The following is a 13866-nucleotide window of genomic DNA, read 5'->3' as shown; positions in this document are numbered from 1 at the left end:
CTTCTAGTCAGGGAATAAGATGGTTGGATGGCATCACCAACTCAATGGACATTAGTTTGAGCAAGCTCTGGGAGTTGGTGATGTACAGGGAATCTTGGCAAGCTGCAGTCCATGGAGTCACAAAGACTTGGACATGACCGAGCAACTGAACTGAACTGAGAGCCTTCTTGTGTGTTCTGGGGGTGGGATGGGGGAGGAGTGTCTCTAAAACTAGAAACTAACCCCTTCCTGTGACTGGCTGGAGTATGAGAGCCTGTGTGAACCCCAGGGACTGAGACTGCTGCTGCTGCTGCTGCTGCTGCTGCTAAGTCGTGACACTCATGTCCGACTCTGTGCAACTCCATAGATGGCAGCCCAACAAGGCTCCTCTGTCCCTGGGATTCTCCAGGCAAGAATACTGGAATGGGTTGCCATTTCCTTCTCCAATGCATGAAAGTGAAAAGTGAAAGTGAAGTTGCTCAGTCGTGTCCGACTCTTAGAGACCCATGGACTATAGCCTACCAGGCTCCTCCGTCCATGGGATTCTCCACGCAAGAGTACTGGAGTGGGTTGCCATGGCCTTCTAGAACTAAGGCCACCTCTGGACGTGACTGAGCCCCACTGCGTGTATGTGGGTGCTCATTAACTTACTGCTGTCTGATTCTTTTCGACCCCTTGGACTGTAGCCCATCAGGCTCCTCTGTCCATGGGATTTTCCAGGCAAGAGTACTGGAATGGGATGCCATTGCCTTTTCCGTGGGAATGAGACTAGTAATTTTCTAACTTGATTGCATATTAGAATCACCTGGGAACTCAGACCCTGACCAATCAAATTAGGATCTCAGCAGCTGGGGCTGAGGTAGTGTTGTGGTAGTCCAGTTGGAGAGTTGGTTGAAAGAAAAATTTCCAGGGGCAGAGTATTACAGAAAGTGAATTTACTAAGAAAAAAGAGCAAAAATAATGTAGGGACTGGGAGCACAGTGGGCCAACCTCCTGACAGGTCAGAGAGAGTCGACTGTTAGAACAGCCGGTGAGCTCAAGGGAGAACCAGTGCTTTACGTGGGCTAGTAGCCAATTTTTATAGCCTCTAAACAAAGGAAATTCCTGCTGGAAGGATGGCATCGTCATTGGTGATTGGTCAGGGTGCTATAGGGTGAGTACTAGAGTGGGTATTTTTGCCTAATAGGGGTAAGGGAGCTGGCCAGTAAGAAGCAGGGGGGTTTTGTCAATGGTTACAATAGGACTTGTGGGATTTATCCCTGGGTTGGGAAGATACCCTGGAGTAGGAAATGGCAACCCATTCCAGTATTCTTGCCTATAAAATTCCATGGACAGAGGAGCCTGACGGGCTACAGTCCAAGGGGTCGCAAAGAGTCAGACAGCAGTAAGTTAATGAGCACCCACATACACGCAGTGGGGCTCAGTCACGTCCAGAGGTGGCCTTAGTTCTGGGCTCTGCATCTGTGGCCTTAGTACAAGACCTCACACCTGTAACCTTCATATGGGACTCCACAGGTAGTGTTAAACTTTTCAGTCTCCCCAAGTGATTTCAATGTGTAGTCAAGCTTGAAAACCACTGACCTAGAGACTTGGAAAAGGAAGATGACAGCATATTTTCTTGCTGTGTGTGACAAATGCTCTAGAAAAGCGTGAAAGATACACACTAAAACAGGAACACATCAACACTGGTCCAGTCTGGGGCAGGTGAGCCACCAAGTGGGGAAAGGGCAGAACGCCTGGCGACAGCAGATCTGTCCTCCATCTGGCTTCCTTGGCAACCACATGATGCTGGTGCAGCCCTGGGAACGAGAAGTCTGGATGCTGCCATGCTTTTGTAAGGCTTCTCAGGAAGCTGGCTCACAGCTGTCTCCTTTAACCATCCCTGGGCCTCCAAAGAACTGAATGTTTTCTTCCACCAGTTGTAAAAACAAGCAAAGAAGAAAGTCCCCTTTGGCCTGTGAGGAAGTGTTCTAACGTGACCTGTGTTTTGTGCTGTCGCCTGCTGAGATGGGGTGCTCTGTCTGGCAGTTTCTGCACCTGCTGGAGCCAAAAGATACTTGGGTAATAAATGATTCACATATTTCTCAATAGGCTTTATTTTTTAGAGCAATTTCAAGGTCACAGCAAAACTGAGGGGGAAGTACATGGAGTTCCCATATGCCTGTCTCCCTCTCCCCAAAAATGCAGCCTCTCCACCATCCACATGTATCCCAAGCCTTGTGCATCAATGTTGGCATATTGATGAACCAATATTGATACATCATTATTAACTGAAGTCCATAGTTTATTGGAGTTCAAACTTTGTGAGATGCATTCTAAAGGTTTTGACAAGTGTATCATTATATGTATCCACCATTACCAAATCATGCTAAACAGTTTTATTGCTCTATTTATTGCTCTAAAAATCCCCTCTGGTCCACCTATCCTTTCCTTCCTCCCCTCAAATCTGCAACAACCACTGACCTTTTAATTGTCTCCATAAAAAGATCATACCTTTTGTAAGATTTCATGTAGTTGGAATTACAGAGTATGAATCTTTTCAGATTGTCTTCTTTCACTTGGCAGTATGAAGTTAATGTTCCTGTTTCTTTTTGTGGCTTCATAGATCATTTCTTGTTATTGTGGAATAATAATTTTTAGTTTAAGTTCATTGACCTATAGAATGGTGTAATAGTGGCTTTCACATTTTGGCAACTATGAATAAAACTTTAAAAAATTCATGTGCAGGTAAAGCAGCATGATCAATGGATTGTATGGAAAGAGTTTGTTAAGTTTTGTAAGAAATTACTAAACTGTCTTCAAAAATAGCTAAATAGCAAAATAACATTTTTAAATTCTCATCAGCAATAAATGAGAGTTCCTTTTGTTCCATATCCTTGTCAGCAATTGGTATTGGATTCAGTTCAGTTCAGTTCAGTCGCTCAGTCGTGTCTGACTCTTTGTGATCCCAGCATGAATCGCAGCACGCCAGGCCTCCCTGTCCATCACCAACTCCCAGAGTTCACCCAGACTCACGTCCATCAAGTCAGTGATGCCATCCAGCCATCTCATCCTCTGTCATCCCCTTCTCCTCCTGCCCCCAATCCCTCCCAGCATCAGAGTCTTTTCCAATGAGTCAACTCTTCGCATCAGGTGGCCAAAGTACTTTAGCATCATTCCTTCCAAAGAAATCCCAGGGCTGATCTCCTTCAGAATGGACTGGTTGGATCTCCTTGCAGTCCAAGGGACTCTCAAGAGTCTTCTCCAACACCACAGTTCAAAAGCATCAATTCTTCGGCCCTCAGCCTTCTTCACAGTCCAACTCTCACATCCATACATGACCACAGGAAAAACCATAGCCTTGACTAGATGGACCTTTGTTCGCAAAGTGATGTCTATGCTTTTGAATATGCTATCTAGGTTGGACATAACTTTCCTTCCAAGGAGTAAACGTCTTTTAATTTCATGGCTGCAGTCACCATCTGCAGTGATTTTGGAGCCCAGAAATATAAAGTCTGACACTGTTTCCACTGTTTCCCCATCTATTTTCCATGAAGTGATGGGACTGGATGCCATGATCTTCATTTTCTGAATGTTGAGCTTTAAGCCAACTTTTTCACTCTCCTCTTTCACTTTCATCAAGAGGCTTTTGAGTTCCTCTTCACTTTCTGCCATAAGGGTGGTGTCATCTGCATATCTGAAGTTCTTGATATTTCTCCTGGCAATCTTGATTCCAGCTTGTGTTTCTTCCAGTCCAGCGTTTCTCATGATGTACTCTGCATAGAAGTTAAATAAGCAGGGTTACAATATATAGCCTTGACATAGTCCTTTTCCTATTTAGAACCAGTCTGTTGTTCCATGTCCAGTTCTAACTGTTGCTTCCTGACCTGCATACAGATTTCTCAAGAGGGAGGTCAGGTGGTCTGGTATTCCCATCTCTTTCAGAATTTTCCACAGTTTATTGTGATCCACACAGTCAAAGGCTTTGGCATAGTCAATAAAGCAGAAATAGATGTTTTTCTGGAACTCTCTTGCTTTTTCTATGATCCAGCGGATGTTAGCAATTTGATCTCTGGTTCCTCTGCCTTTTCTAAAACCAGCTTGAACATCAGGGAGTTCACAGTTCACATATTGCTGAAGCCTGGCTTGGAGAATTTTGAGCATTACTTTACTAGCATGTGAGATGAGTGCAATTGTGCGGTAGTTTGAGCATTCTTTGGCATTGCCTTTCTTTGGGATTGGAATGAAAACTGACCTTTTCCAGTCCTGTGGCCACTGCTGAGTTTTCCAAATTTGCTGGCATATCGAGTGCAGCACTTTCACAGCATCATCTTTCAGGATTTGAAATAGCTCACCTGGAATTCCATCACCTCCACTAGCTTTGTTCGTAGTGATGCTTCCTAAGGCCCACTTGACTTCACATTTCAGGATGTCTGGCTCTAGGTCAGTGATCACACCATCATGATTATCTGGGTAGTGAAGATCTTTTTTGTACAACCATTCTAACTGTCCTTTTCTTAAATTTTTTTTTTTTTTAATTGAAGGGTAATTGCTTTACAGAATTTTGCTGTTTTGTGTCAAACTTCAACATGAATCAGCCATAGGTATACATATATCCCCTCCCTTTTGAAACTCCCTCCCATCTCCCTCTCCATCCCACCCCTCTAGGATGATATAGAACCCCTGTTTGAGTTTCCTGAGCCATACAGTAAATTCCTGTTGGCTATTTATTTTACATATTGTAATATAAGTTTCCATGTTACTCTTTCTATACATCTCACCCTCTGCTCCACTCTCCCCATGTCTACAAGTCTATTCTCTATGTTTGTTTCTCCATTGTTGCCCTGTAAATAAATTCTTCAGTACCATTTTTCTAGATTCTGTATATATGTGTTAGAATACGGTATTTATCTTTCTCTTTCTGACTCACTTCACTCTGTATAATAGGTTCTAGGTTCATCCACCTCATTAGAAACTGACTCAACTGTGTTCCTTTTTATGGCTAATATTCCCCTGTGTATATATACCACAAAATCTTTATTCATTCATCTGTCAATGGATATCTAGGTCGCTTTTATATTCTAGCTATTGTAAATAGTGCTGCAATGAACAATGGGATACATGTGTCTCTTTCAATTTTGGTTTCCTCAGGGTATAGGCCTCGGAGTGGGATTTCTGGGTCATATGGTGGCTTTATTCCTAGTTTTTAAAGGAATCTCCATATTGTCTTTCATAGTAACTGTATCCATTTACATTCCCACCAACAATGCAAGAGTGTTCCCTTTTCTCCACACCCTTTCCAGCCTTTATTCTTTGTAGACTTTTTGATGAGGGCCATTCTGACTGGTGTGAGGTGATATCTCATTGTAGTTTTGACTTGCATTTCTCTAAAAATGAGTGATGTTGAGCATCTTTTCATGTGTTTGTTGGCCATCTGGAGATGGCTAACATGGTTTGTTAGCCTTGGAGAAATGTCTGGTTAGGTCTTTTCCCCACATTTTGATTGGGTTGTTTGTTTTTCTGGTATTGACTTGTATGAGCTGCTTGTATATTTTGGAAACTAATCCTTTGTCAGTTGTTTCATTTGCTATTATTTTTTCCCATTCTGAGGGTTGTCTTTTCACCTTGCTTATAGTGTCCTTTGCTGTGCAAAAGCTTTTAAGTTTAATCAGGTCCTACTTGTTTATTTTTGTTTTTATTTCCATTACCCTAGAAGGTAATGGCACCCCACTCCAGTACTCTTGCCTGGAAAATCCCATGGATGGAGGAGCCTGGTGGGCTGCAGTCCATGGGGTCACTAAGAGTCAGACACAACTGAGCAACTTCACTTTCACGCATTGGAGAAGCAAATGGCAACCCACTCCAGTGTTCTTGCCTGGAGAATCCCAGGGACAGGGGAGCCTGGTGGGCTGCCGTCTATGGGGTCGTACAGAGTCGGACACAACTGAAGCGACTTAGCAGCAGCAGCAGCAGCAGCAGGAGGAGGTGGGTCATAGAGGATCTTCCTTTGATTTGTCATCAAGTGTTCTGCCTCTGTTTTCCTCTAAGAGTTTTATAGTTTCTGGTCTTCCATTTAGGTACTTAATCCATTTTGAGTTTATCTTTGTGTATGGTGTTAGGAAGTTTTCTAATTTCATTCTTTTGCATGTAGCTGTCCAGTTTTCCAAGCACCATTTATTGAAGAGGCTGTCTTTGTCCCATTGTATATTCTTTCCTCCTTTGTAAAAAATAAGGTACCCATAGGTGCATGGGTTTATTTCTGGGGTTTCTATCTTGTTCCCTTGGTCTATATTTCTGTTTTGTCCCAGTACCATACTGTCTTGATGCCTGTTGCTTTGTAGTATAACCTGAAGTCAGGAAGCTTGATTCCTCCAGTTCCATTCTTCTTTCTCAAGACTGCTTTGGCTATTTGGGGTCTTTTATGTTTCCCTATAAATTGTGAAATTTTTGTTCTAGTTCTGTGAAAAATGCCATTAGTAATTTGACAGGGATCACATTAAATCTGTAGATTGCATTTGGTAGTATAGTCATTTTCACAATATTGAGTCTTCCTACCAAGGAACATGGGATATCTTTCCATCTGTTTATGCCATCTTTCATTTCTTTCATTAGTGTCTTATAATTTTCTGTGTACAGTTCTTTTATCTTCTTAGGAAAGTTAATTCCTAGATATTTAATTCTTTTTGTTGCAATGGTGAATGGAATTGATTCCTTAATTTCTCTTTCTGATTTTTAATTGTTAGTATATAGAAATGCAAGTGATTTCTGCATATTGATTTTGTATCCTGCAACTTTGCTAAATTCACTGATTAGCTCTAGTAATTTTCTGATACTATATTTAGGGTTTTCTAGGTACAGTATCATGTCATCTGCAAACAGTGAGAGCTTTACTTCTTTTCTGATCTGGATTCCTTTTGTTTCTTTTTCTTCTCTGATTGCTGTAGCTAGGACTTCCAGAACTATGTTGAATAATAGTGGTGAAAGTGGAGAGCCTTGTCTTATTCCTGATCTCAGGGGGAATGCTTCAGTTTTTCACCATTGAAAATAATGTTTGCCATAGGCTTATTATATATGGCCTTTACTATGTTGAGGTAGGTTCCTTCTATGCCCATTTTTTGAAGCATTTTAATCATAAATAGGTGATGAATTTTGTCAAAGGCTTTTTCTGCATCTATTGAGAAGATTATATGGTTTTTATCTTTCAATTTGTTAATATGGTGTATCACATTGATTGCTTTCTGTATATTGATGAATCCCTGGAATAAACCCAACTTGACCATGGTGTATGAGCTTTTTGATGTGTTGCTGATTTCTGTTTGCTAAAATTTGTTGAGGATTTTTGCATCTATGTTCATCAGTGATATTGGCCTATAGTTTTCTTTTCTTGTGTTGTCATTGTTTGGTTTTGATATCAGGATGATGGTGGCCTCATAGAATGAGTTTGAAAGTGTTCCTTCCTCTGCAATTTTTTGAAAGAGTTTTAGAAGGATAGGCATTAACTCTTCTCTAAATGTTTGATGCCATCTGGTCCTGGGCTTTTGTTTTTTGGGAGATTTTTTTGATCACCGTTTCAATTTCAGTGCTTGTAATTGGATTTCTTATAACTTCTATTTCTTCCTGGTTCAGTCTTGGAAGATTGAACCTTTCTAAGAATCTGTCCATTTCTTCCAGGTTATCTATTTTATTACCATATAGTTTTCCATAATAGTCTCTTATAATCCTTTGTATTTATGCATTGCCTGCTGTAACCTCTCCTTTTTCATTTCTAATTTTGTTGATTTGATTCTTCTTTTTTTCTTTATGAGTCTGGCTCGAACTAGCTTTTAGTTTTATTAACCTTTACTATTGTTTCTTTAATTTCTTTTTCATTTATTTCCGCTCGGATCTTTATGATTTCTTTCCTTTTACTAATTTTTTTCTTCCTTTTTTTTCAAGTTGCTTTAGGTGTAGTTAGGTTTGTCTATTTGATGTTTTCTTATTTCTTGAGGTAGGATTGTATAGCTATAAATTTCCCTCTTAGAACTGCTTTGCTGCATCCCGTAGATTTTGAGTTGTCATGTTTTCATTGTCATTTGTTCCTAGAAATTTTTTTGATTTTCTTTTTGATTTCTTCAGTAACCTGTTGGTTATTTAGAAATGTGTTGTTTAATCTCCATGTGTTTGTGTTTCTTACAGTTTTTTTCCTTATAATTGATATCTAGTCTCATAGCATTGCAGTCAGAGAAGATGCCTGATAAAATTTCAGTTTTCTTAAACTTACTGAGGTTTGATTTGTGACCCAAGATGTAGTCTATCCTGGAGAATGTTCCATGTGCATTTGAAAAGTTCTATTCTTCTGCATTTGGGTGGAATGTGCTGAAGATATCAATGAGATCCAGCTCATCTAATGTATCATTTAAAACTTGTGTTTCCTTATTAATTTTCTGTTTTGATGATCTGTCCATTGGTGTGAGTGGGTGTTAAAGTCTCCTACTATTATTGTGTTACTGTCAATTTCTCCTTTTATGTCTGTTAGTGTTTGTCTTATGTACTGAGGTGCTCCTATATTGAGTGGAGAGATATTTACAATTGCTGTGTCTTCCTCTTGGAATGATCCTTTGATCATTATTAGTGTCCTTCCTTATCTCTTGTAATCTTCTTTATTTTAAGGTCTATTTTGTCTGATATGAGGACTGCTACTCCAGCTTTCTTTTGCTTCCCATTTGCATCGAATATAATTTTCCATCCCCTCACTTTCAGTCTATATGTGTCTTGAGGTCTGAAGTGGGCTTCTTGTAGACAGAATATATATGGGTCTTGTTTTCTTATCCATTCAGCCAAACTGTGTCTTTTGGTTGAAGCATTTAATCCATTTACATTTAAATTAATTATTGATACATATGTTCCTATTGCCATTTTCTAATTGTTTGGGGTTCATTTTGTAGATCTTTTTTCTTTTGTTGTATTTCTTGACTATATAAGTCTGTCTAACATTTGTTGTAAAGCTGGTTTGGTGGCACTGGATTCTCTTAACTTTTGCTTTTCTGAAAAGCTTTTTATTTATCCATCAGTTTTGAATGAGATCCTTGCTGGGTACAGTAATCTTGATTGTAGATTTTTCTCTTTCAGTACTTTAATATATCCTGCCACTGCCTTCTGGAATGCAGAGTTTCTGGTGAAAGATCAGCTGTTAAGCGTATGGGGTTTCCCTTATGTTACTTGTTGCTTCTACTTTGCTGCTTTTAATATTCTTTCTTTGTGTTTAGTCTTTGTTAGTTTGATTAGTAGGTGTCTTGGTGTGTTTCTCCTTGGGTTTATCCTGTATGGGACTCTTGGTGCCTCTTGGACTTGATTGACTCTTTCGTTCTCCATGTTGGGAAAAATTTCAACAATAATCTCTTCAAAATTTTTCTCATACCCTTTCTTTTTCTCTTCTCCTTCTGGGATCCCTATAATTTGAATGTTGGTGTGTTTGATATGGTCCCAGAGGTCTCTGAGGCTGTCCTCAGCTCTTTTCATTCTTTTTAGTTTATTCTGCTCCTTAGAAGTTATTTCCACCATTTTATCTTCCAGCTCACTGATTCGTTCTTCTGCTTCAGATATTCTGCTATTGATTCCTTCTAGAGTAGTTTTAATTTCAGTAATTGTGTTGTTTGTCTCTGCATGCTTATTCTTTAATTCTTCTAGGTCTTTGTTAATTGATTCTTGCATTTTTTTCCATTTTGTTTTCAAGGTTTTTTGATCATTTTTACTATCATTATTCTGAATTCTTTTTCAGGTAATTTTCTTATTTCCTCTTCATTTATTTGGACTTTTGTGTCTCTAGTTTATTCCTTCATTTGTGCAGTATTTCTCTATCTTTTTTTTTTTTTTTAAGCTATTGTGTTTGAGGGCTCCTTTTCCCAGGCTTTAAGGACAGTTAAATTTTTTCCTTGAAGAAGATTGAATTCTTTATTCCTTTTGGTTTCTGACCTCCTAAGGTTTGTCCAATGGTTTGTGTGAGCTTCATATAGGGTGAGATTTGTGCTGAGTTTTTGTTTGCTTGTTTGTTTTTCTTCTGATAGGCAAGGCTGAGTGAGGTGGTACTCCTGTCTGCTGATGATTCAGTTTGTATTTTTGTTTTGTTTGTTGTTTAGATGAGGCATCCTGCACAGGATGATACTGGTGGTTGGGTTATGCCGGGTTTTGTATTCAAGTGGTTTCCTTTGTGTGAGTTCTCACTATTTTATACTCCCTAGGGAGAGTGAAAACGTTGGCTTAAAGCTCAACATTCAGAAAACGAAGATCATGGCATCTGGTCCCATAATTTCATGGGAAAGACATGGGGAAACAGTGGAAACAGTGTCAGACTTTATTTTTGGGGGCTCCAAAATCACTGCAGATAGTGACTGCAGCCATGAAATTAAAAGACGCTTACTCCTTGGAAGGAAAGTTATGACCAACCTAGATAGCATATTCAAAAGCAGAGACATTACTTTGTGAACAAAGGTTCATCTAGTCAAGGCTATGGTTTTTCCTGTGGTCATGTATGGATGTGAGAGTTGGACTGTGAAGAAGGCTGAACACCGAAGAATTGATGCTTTTGAATTGTGGTGTTGGAGAAGACTCTTGAGAGTCCCTTGGACTGCAAGGAGATCCAACCAGTCCATTCTGAAGGAGATCAGCCCTGGGTATTCTTTGGAAGGAATGATGCTAAAGATGAAACTCCAGTACTTTGGCCACCTCATGTGAAGAGTTGACTCATTGGAAAAGACTCTGATGCTGGGAGGGATTGGGGGCAGGAGGAGAAGGGGACGACAGAGGATGAGATGGCTGGATGGCATCACCAACTCCATGTATGTGAGTCTGGGTGAACTCCGGGAGTTGGTGATGGACAGGGAGGCCTGGCGTGCTGCGATTCATGGGGTTGCAAAGAGTCGGACATGACTGAGTGACTGAACTGAACTGAACTGATAGCTGGTTAACAAACAATGTTGTGATAGTTTCAGGTGAACAGCAAAGGGACTCAGCCATACATATACACATGCATCCATTTTCTCACAATCTCCCCTCCCATCCAAGCTGTCACATAATGTTGAGCAGAGTTCCATGTGCTATATATTTGGTCTTTATTGGTTATCCATTTTGAGTGTAACATTGCATAATCTTGATTACTGTACCTATGTATTTAAGCTTGATATTGAGTAGACTTATTCCTCCTACTTTATTCTACTTTTCTAAAATTATTTCATCTATTCTAGTTCCTTTGTCTTTTCATATAGATTTTAGGATAATCTTCATTTTTACAAAAATATTGCTGAGATTTTGATAAGAATTGCATTAAACCTATATATCAGTCTGGGGAAAGTGAAATGACATCTTTACTCTGTGGTCAAACTCATTAACACAATATGTTTCTCAATATATTTACATCTTCTTTGATGAGTTTCCTCAGCATTTTTGTAGTTTTTAGCATACAAGCCTCATATATATGTATATGTGTCTCTGTGTTCCTTGGTGGTATACAGAAATAAAATGGTGTATAGGAATAAAACCATTTTTATATATTTATCTTGCATTTTGTATCATTGCTGATCTCACTAATGAGTTCTAGTTTGTTTTTTTTTTTTTTAAGATTCTTTGGGATTTTCTATATAGACAGCAAATCATGTTATCTAAAATTGGGATGGTTTTAATTCTTCCTTTCTAATCTGTATATCATTTGTTTCCTTGTCTTGTCTTATTGACCTGGACAGATTGTTAGCTCTATGTAGCTTTAGAATGGACTTCCCTGGTGACTCAGACTAAGGAATCTGCCTGCAATGTGGGAGACTCGAGTTTGACCCCTGGGTTGGGAAGAACACCTGGAAAAGGAAATGGCTACCAACGTCAGTATTTTTGCCTGGAGAATTCCATGGACAGAAGAGTCTGGAAGGCCACAGTCCTTGGGGTCACAAAAACCCAGACAGGACTAGGTGATTAACACACAGTCTAAGTATAGGAAGAACAGGCATCCTTCCCTCTTCCCAGTCTTCATGGGGAAGATTCACACTTTCCCCTTGTATAATGCTATTTTGGGGAATTTTTTTTGTATATGCTTTTTATTATGTTGAGAAGGTTCTCCTCTCTTCCTATCTGAGAGCTTTATTCACCCATGGGTGTTTGAATTTTATCAGATGCGTTTTATGGATCAATTGAGGTGATTTTATGATTTTTCTTCATTAGTCTGTTAATATGGTGAATTACACTGATTTTTAGCGTTGAATAAGCCTTGCACACTTCAAATAAACTCCATTTGGTCATAATGTCATAGTGTATAGTTTGGTCATAATGTATAATTCTTTTTATATGTTTCTGAATTCTAGTTTCTAATATTTTATTAAGGATTGGTATATCTATATTTTTGAATGTAGTTTTCTTTTAAATTTTGACATCTCTGTGTTCCTTGATAGTATATAGAAATAAAATAATACATAGAAATAAACCAACTTTTGTATTTTTTGTCTTATGTTTTGCATTTTTGCCGAACTCACTTCTGAGTTCAAAGAGTTGTTTCTTTTTTTGTTGTTGTTTTTTTAAGATTCCTTGGGATTTTCTATATAGACAATCAATCATGTAATTTACAAATAGGGACAGTTTTAATTTTCCTTTCAGATCTGTATATTGTTTGTTTCCTTGTCTTGCTTTATTGCCTGGATAGAACTTTAGCTCTCTGTAGTATAGGAATGGGAAGAGCAGGCATCTTTCCCTCCTTCCCACTCTTTGTGGGGAACATTTACTCTTCCCCCATTATTATGATGTTATTTGTAGGGACTTTTTTTCTTTTGTGTATGTTTTTTACTAGGTTGAGTAAGTTCTCCTCTATTCCTACCTGTCTGAGAACTTTATTTATACATGGGTGTTGACTTTTATCAAATTTTTTTTCTGAATCAATTGATGTGATTTTATGATTTTTCTTCTCTATACTTTTAATATGATGGATTACACAAATTGAATTTTTAATGTTCAATCAGCCTTGCACCTTTGAAATAAACTCCATTTGGTCATAGTGCATAATTCCTTTTATATGTTGCTGAATTCTATTTTCTAATATTTTATGAAGAATTTGTGTATCTATAATCTTGAGTGTATTCTTTTTTGTACTCTTTATCTGGCTTTGGTATCAGGGTAATACCGACTGCATAAAATGGAGATATTCTACTTTCATTTTTTGGAAAAGATCATGTAGGATTAATGTTAGCTTTTCCAAGTGTTTGATAGAATTCTCTATTGAAGAGACAGAAAGTAAAGTTAAAAAAAAGAGAGAGAGAGAGAAAAGAATTTACCAGTGAAATCATATATGCCTATAGATCTTCTGGAGGCATTTTTAAATTATGATTTCAATTTCCATAATAGTTGTAGGCTTATTCATATTATCTATTCCAATTAGGGTGAGTTGTGATAGTGTTTTTGAGGAATTGGTCCATTTCATCTAATGACTAGTTTATCTGTGTAGTTATTCTTAGTATTTTCTTATTATCATTTGGGGGGTCACAGGGCCTGTAGTGATATTCTTGGTTTCATTTGTGTTGTTAGCAATTTGTGCCTTTTCCGTTATTTTTTAAAGTTAGTCTTGCTAGAAGTTTGTCAATTTATTGACCTTTTTAAAAAGCCAGCTCTTTGTTTCCTTGACTTCCTGCATTGGTTTTTCACTTTAAATTTCATTAATTTCAGCTCCTATCTTTATTATTGTCTTCTATCTTTTAGCTTGGGTTTGTTTTGTTTCTTCTGCTCATCTTTTTCTAGGTTTTTGAGATTATTTTAGATTACTAATTTGAGTTTATTTCCTCTTTTCTAAAGTATGCATAAAATTGTTATAAATTTCCCTCTCCACGTTGCTTTAGCTTTGTCCCACAAATTCTGACCTAATTTTTATTCAGCTCAATGTATTTTTTAAATTCCCTTGAGACT

At 38.4% G+C, this 13866-nt stretch overlaps 1 long non-coding RNA gene across 1 annotated transcript; it reads left to right on the top strand.

Annotated features, from left to right (window-relative positions):
* Positions 1 to 807: 807 nt before the first annotated feature.
* On the top strand, positions 808 to 12400 carry LOC147369762 (uncharacterized). The gene is made up of 3 exons (XR_015167877.1): positions 808 to 1132; positions 1899 to 2040; positions 11673 to 12400. It is a non-coding gene; the product is annotated as an uncharacterized LOC147369762 (long non-coding RNA).
* The last annotated feature ends 1466 nt before the right edge of the window (positions 12401 to 13866 follow it).

Source organism: Bos grunniens, chromosome 7 (assembly GCF_055505025.1).
Source record: "Bos grunniens cultivar Pamir isolate PY7600 chromosome 7, Bosgru_T2T1.0, whole genome shotgun sequence".
Taxonomy (NCBI): domain Eukaryota; kingdom Metazoa; phylum Chordata; class Mammalia; order Artiodactyla; family Bovidae; genus Bos; species Bos grunniens.
Note: the sequence above shows the minus strand (reverse complement) of the source record. Positions and strands in the feature narration are given on the sequence as shown.